This window comes from Rhinolophus ferrumequinum, chromosome 18 (genome assembly GCF_004115265.2).
Source record: "Rhinolophus ferrumequinum isolate MPI-CBG mRhiFer1 chromosome 18, mRhiFer1_v1.p, whole genome shotgun sequence".
Lineage (NCBI taxonomy): Eukaryota > Metazoa > Chordata > Mammalia > Chiroptera > Rhinolophidae > Rhinolophus > Rhinolophus ferrumequinum.
Genome location: NC_046301.1, coordinates 55,678,685 through 55,685,347, shown reverse-complemented (window position 1 = coordinate 55,685,347; position 6,663 = coordinate 55,678,685). Strand labels below are relative to the sequence as shown.

At 39.4% G+C, this 6,663-nt stretch overlaps 1 pseudogene; it reads right to left on the bottom strand.

Annotated features, from left to right (window-relative positions):
* Positions 1 to 4,709: 4,709 nt before the first annotated feature.
* LOC117038502 (heterogeneous nuclear ribonucleoprotein A1-like) lies at positions 4,710 to 5,655 on the bottom strand (annotated as a pseudogene).
* Between the last annotated feature and the right edge of the window lie 1,008 nt (positions 5,656 to 6,663).

Genomic DNA, 6,663 nt, shown 5'->3' with positions numbered 1-6,663 from the left:
TATAGGAAAAGTTTTAATTTCCAAAGATCTCTCCTCTCTGTTTTCTCAGATTCCCATTGCTCTGGTTATATGGATTATGGTAAAGATACCTTCTTTTCTTAACAGCTCCCAAGGATTCTGGTTCACTTTTGGGGTCACAGTAATAAATAGGACAACTTAAACATGATATCACACACGGCTAAGTGCCCCGTATTATCATACCCTACTTCTTAACAGTATGGGAATCAAGGTGCATAGATGCAGCAACCAATGGAAAATCAAATCAACAAATAAAGAAATAACACTAAAATTTAACCCCATTGTCCACTGGCAACACAAATCCTGTCTTTCTTTCAAATTTAAGCCAAAGTAATTCCCTTCCACTCCAAAAAGGTGACGACAAAGCCAAATTACAAAATATATTCCTTTTTCATACAAAGTATGAAAAACATGTTTAAAGGAATATAGTTTTAAAATCTTGCACAGGTTTTCTGCCCTGTCATCATTTGCACAAAGCTCTGTACAGCACACTGTTCTAACTTTGAGTGCTTCATGTCCAGTGTTTTCTCATTTGGAATGAGAATTGATTCTTGTATTCCGACAGAGGTAAACATGAATCACTTGTGGAGTCTGTGGGCTTGTATGTGTATGAATGTACATGACTAAAAACACACACACAGAGAGAGAGAGAGAGAGAGAGAGAGAGAGAGAGAGAGAGAGAGAATGCTTCTGTACTCAGAGACCGATTCTTTCATGCCCAAAGTTATGTTGAGGCCTCTTAACTGAAAATTGCAACAATTTTACTGATAATTTAGGCTTGAAATTTCACATTCCAGGGTTTAATTTCCAGCAAGTAAAAAAAGTGTCACATTTACAGTAATATTTAAATCTGGATGGTCTGTGCTCCAATTTGTTGAAGGAAATCGGTCTTTTCCTCCCCGGAAATCTGCCTCCTTACATGTTAAAAATAACTCTTCATCTGTGTTTTCAAATGGTCAGGATCATCAAACCGAAGATTTGAGTAACATCATTTTCCTGCTGGGAGGGGGGATCCCCAGAAAAAGGCGAGCTCTTTACATTTTCTCGGAACCAAAGGCTGCAGGGCTGGATTCCACCTGCTCTGCTGCCCGTTGGTCTCAGGGTCCTTCTTCTGCTCTGACCGCCAGTCCTTGGCAGCCTGTAGGTCACGGCCTGCGCAGCTGCTTGGTCTGTGGGACCTGCCGCGCGGATGCTGACTTCCTCCGGTCACCACTTTCAATCACTGTGGACTACAGCCCACGCTGCTGTTGGCCAATCGACCCCTGCCATTCTTATCCCTCTCTGGCCAGTGGGAAAGCACCTACTGTCTTTCATAACCAGATCTTGGAGAAAGTATTCCCCTGTTATAGGTTTAGGGTCCCCCCAGGGCTGGCCGAACAAAGGGGTGGTCCAATATACTGAATACAGGCCTGATGCTCATCCTTGATTATTTTTCCTTGAGGACCAAACATCATTTTCTCTCAGAGCTCACTTTTCCTTGAGGATCTGCAGTCTATCAAACACATCACTACATAGCTACACTCCTACTCATTTAATTCCTGCCTTGTATCCTTTTCCTCTTACCCCTAATTTAATTAGGGGTGTGATTAAGATCAGTTTTCAAGGTTGCTACACACTTTGAGATAGTTGCTTTTCCACAAAAAGATATAATATTTGGGAGCATTGTCTTCATCAACACATGGAGGAGCTCTAGGGACAGTTTTGCTAAAAATTCAAAGGCTGATTGAGTCGAGATAACCAGCAACATGGTGAAAAATGCTTATATAGAGATTACATTTTACGGTCTGTCAATTTCTCAGGCTCAAAATTCATAGATAATCCTTCAACAATTAAGCTATTGCCGGATAAATAGAAATCCAAAATATTTCACTATAATCTCAAGATATTTGTAATCGTGGGTGTAACAGCTTGTCTAAATGATCTTCCAGCTCAGGAGTTGACAAAATAGTATATGGTAAGTGATGTGAGATAGGCAGTGAAGGGAAAGTGTAGAGGTAATGCATCTAAGACTCTGACCCAGGGCTGTGTTCATAACAAGCTGTCTGTAATTGTTGATAGATGATGATGGCGACCAAAAGGGTCTTAATGTTCCCCTCAGGGTGACTTAAACTCTAGACAGTCTTCTTCAGATAGCTCAAGAAAAGGAGCGAAAGAAGGTAAATAACATTTTCCCTGGATTTTTGTCTTGTAAAAGAATAGTAGGAATAAAGGTAATACTATTATTATGGACTTTTTGAAAGCTGTTTTTACTTATTTTTTTATTTTCTTTTTTAACAGCTTTATTGAGATGTAATTCACTTGCATACAATTAACCTATTTACAGTGTACAATTCAGTTGGTTTTAGTAAATTTACAGTTATTCATCCATCACCATCATCAATTTTAGATTTAGATCACAAAAGGCCCTCACCCAACAATATCCCCTCAATCCCTGGCAACCAATAATATATTTCTATCTTCCTGGATTTACCTGTTCTAGACATTTTGTGGAAATAGAATCATTTGTGGTCTGTGGTGCCTCACTTTAAAAAAAAAATTATTATTTTTCAACTATAGTTGACATTCAGTATTCTTTTATATTAGTTTCAGGTGTACAGCATAGTGGTTAGGCATTTATGTAATTTCTGAAGTGATCCTCTGTCTGACATATGATTCTCTCTGTCTGACTTATTTCACTTAGCACAATACCCTCTAGGGTCATCCATGTTGTTGCAAATGGTAAGATTAAATTTTTTTATGGCCAACTAATACTCCATTATATATATGTGCCATATCGTCTTTATCCAATGTCTATTGATGGGCCCTTGGGTTGCTTCCATATCTTGAATATTGTAAATAGTGCTGCAGTGAACATAGGGGTACATAGATCTTTTTGAGTTAGTGTTTTGGATTTTTTTCAGATAAATACCCAGAAGTGAAATTGCTGGGTCATACAATGGTAGATCTATTTTGAATTTTTTGAGGAACCTCAACATTGTTTGAAAGCTATTTTTCATTGGGCTATATATGCGTATAGCTTACACTCACATAGTGCCTCCTAAGTGCTATGTACTTTTCATCATTTAATAATTCACACCAGCTCTGTGAGGAAAGTACTATTATGATTCCCATTTTACCGATAAGAAAACTGGCAGGTTAAGTAACTTGCCCAGAGTTGTGCACCTAGGCAGTATAGTCAGATTAGAACTCAGCTAATCTAGAGCCAGTTTATGTGCACTGTACTTGGCCTCTTCCAGTGTAGATAGAAAATAGATGATGCAAGTTTCTAAATGGGATCCAGCTCTTAACATTTATCTGTGAAAACCACATTTGAGAGAAACTGGGTCAAATGAAGTGTCAACATGACTAAAAATGAATGTTCTATTTATGCTTTCTGTATTTCCTTTATTGTATATTTTCTTGAAAATGTGGGTAGAAAGTTTCTTAGCAGTTTATACAAGAATATTGAGCAAGACTGACTTCATGAAGACAATATACAGGCTCCACTTTCTCTCATTTTCCTAAGAAGCTCCAAAATTCTTGTTTTATTTGATTGATGGAAATATATAACCTTTTAGGGATGTAGCAAAATTGAGTATACCATGTGAGTATGATATTAAATCTCTTATTAATTATAGATGTGTGTGAGCACACGTGTTCTCAGAACTAATGGTTTACATGACACCTTTGTAGGAATTAGAAAAAGATGCCCTCCTTGCATAGATGGATTAGAAAAACACATCTAGTTGAGCAATAAAAGCGTGGTGGTCCTGTCCACTCTAAATGCAGAATATCTGGGTTCTAATCCTGGCTCTGCCTCATTATTGTTAAGTGGCTTTTGTGCACTACTAGCTTCTTTGTACTTCTATTTTCTCATCTGTAAATTAGGGATTTTTAATGCCCTCCCCATTAGTAATTTTGTGTATTAATTAAGGTATTTAAAGAGTGTCTGGCCCATAGCAAATATTCAATAAAAATGTTAGCTATCTTTTACAATCATATATGGCATTAATTTAGAAGTAGGTTTTTTTCTACTTACATTTTATGAATAAATAACTTATTGAGACTTTTCCTATTCATATTTAATTATCTGTGTCTTTATCATCACTAGACCTACTCTTTGAATCATTAAAACAGTTTTTCAGGGCCCACCGTCTGGAACTCCAGCACTCTTTCTTGTGTTGGACGCTGTCACAGAAAATCTTAAGCCACCACTACCGCTGACTTACTCCAGGCCACCCCCTTACAATCACTGTGGACTACAGCCTGCAGATTTTGAGGACAGTTCCCCACCCCCCTCATCCCCCCCACTCCTGCATTTGTGGAGTGCAGGTGATCTCTACAAAGTAACTATTTTACATATTGCTTTATTTTTTAAAAGACACATTTATTCAGCGTCATGATTAGTCTATTACATTTAGCAATCAACAGCATGGGTGCAAAAAAAAAACTACATTAAAATCCTTTGTCGTAATGCTTTATGCTTTCCACACAACACACACTAAAATAACCTGTTATATAATTAGTCACAAATGCAGTCCTCAATTTTTTTGCCCATACACGTGAGTATTGTGTAAAACTTGTCTTCTTTGTAGCAGCTCGGCCCTGCCACCACTGTGCTTGGCTGAGTTCCCAAATCTGTTATAACCGATAGCTTCCCTGTCACTTTTCTGACTCTCCCCCTCCTATTCAGCTTTGTTTGCTGGCAGTAATTAAAACCTGCCACTGCCACAGCTGGTAATGTGGCTGCAACAGCCACAGCCACCTTGGTTTCATGGTTTGACAAAGTATTGGCCTCCGCCTTAGGGCCCAGAGCTTCTACCTCCAAAGTTCCTCCTTTCATTGGTCCAAAATTTGAAGATTTGTTGTAACCGCCAAAATCATTGTTGCTTTTGCCACCTCCAAAATGGCTTCCCTCATTACCAAATCCATTGTCGCGAACACCACTGTCAAAATATCCTCCACCATCACGAGTGCCATTAAAGCCTCCTCGACCACAGAAGTTTCCTCCATGACCAAAGTTGTCATTCCCATCAAAACCACCTCCTCCACCACAACTGAAGTTTCCAGTACCACTTCGACCCCTGGCTGGATGAAGCACTAACCATCTCCTGCTTAGATAGGGCTTTCCCTACTTCACAGTTGTGACCATTCACAGGATGGTGTTTCTGAATGACAGTCTTGTCTACAGAGTCACAGTCATCAAAGGTCACAAAAGCAAAACCTCTCTTCTCGCCACCGCCTTGGTCAGTCATGATTTCAATCGCTTCAATTTTTCCATATTCAAAATAATCTCTTAGGTGATGTTCTTCCGTGTCTTCTTTAATACAATAAACAAAAGTTTTTCCACACTGAAGTGGGCACCAAGTCTTTGAGAATCTTCTCTTGAGACAAACCTCTTTGGTCTCAGAACTCTTCCCATTTCATTGTGTGGCCTTGCCTTCATGACTGCACCCACTACCTCCACGGTGGCATAGGAGACAAACCCATACCTTCTGGTGTTTGGATCTCTCATCGCTACACAATCTGTGAGTGTTCCCCCTGCTCAGAATGGCTCTTTAACTCTCCCTGGTTGTTTTCAAAGTTCAAACCTCCGATGAAGAGTGTCTGCAGCTGTTGGGGCTCTTTGGGAGACTCTGACTTAGACGTGATGACCATGGGAGGGGAGACTTCAGTGATGCTTGTTCAGCCCCAAGTTTTGGTGTTTGAAGTTTTCCTGTTCCTTCTTTTCAATTGTAATAGTCACAATAACTATCACTTCTATAGTTCCAGGTATGCCACTCAGCACTTTTCATGTACTAGTGTATTTTATCCTCACAACAGCCCTGTGCGTTAAGTTCTGCTACTATCCGCTTGTTACATATGAGAAAAATGAAGCATAGTGAGGTGAAGTAAATTACCCAAGGTCACACAGCTGAGAGGTGAGATTCAAACACCCCTGGCTGTGCTCTTTACTTCTAAGCTATACTGCCTTATTGTGAGGGTCACCCTCAATCAAAGGCAGGTCACCCCAGCCCCTCATCCCTGGACTCTCTTAGATCTCTTTTCTCTCTTCTTTATGAAGAATATTCCCAGATTTCAGTCTATTCTCCCACCAGTGTCTGGGTCTCTACTGTCTTCTTCTCTGCAACCTGGCGACCGCTAAGGCTGCTGGGCCAATCTGAATTCTTTACATACTTGTAAATGCTATACAGGTATCCCACAGGAAAGCATGATGAGGTACAGAAAGCTTCTCTTTTGAGTAGGAAAGCAGGGAGCCATCATTATTGTGTTCCTGGCTTTTGAGCAATTAGCTATTAATGTGTGTGCCAATGGATGTGTAGCCTACATTGCATAAAAGAACAGGAAAATAGGTTAACACTGAGAGAGAGTAATGATGCTGAAGAACTGATAACTTCAAAAGGGGAAAAGTTATTCAAATTTGGATTGTCATAGAAGGTAATCCCAAATTCCAGACTGATCACTCTGTATGCTCCATTCTGTACATAAAGAACCATGATTTTGAAAGAGGAGGGACCCTGGAATCTATTTGGTAAATACCTGATGGGGGATTCTCAGCCTCTCTCAAATTGGCATATTGTTGCCAGGAGAGGTGTTAAAGTTATTTATTTTTTTATTTTTTTTTTTTTTTACTTTAATGATAATATAATTTGTCCCTGATTTAAT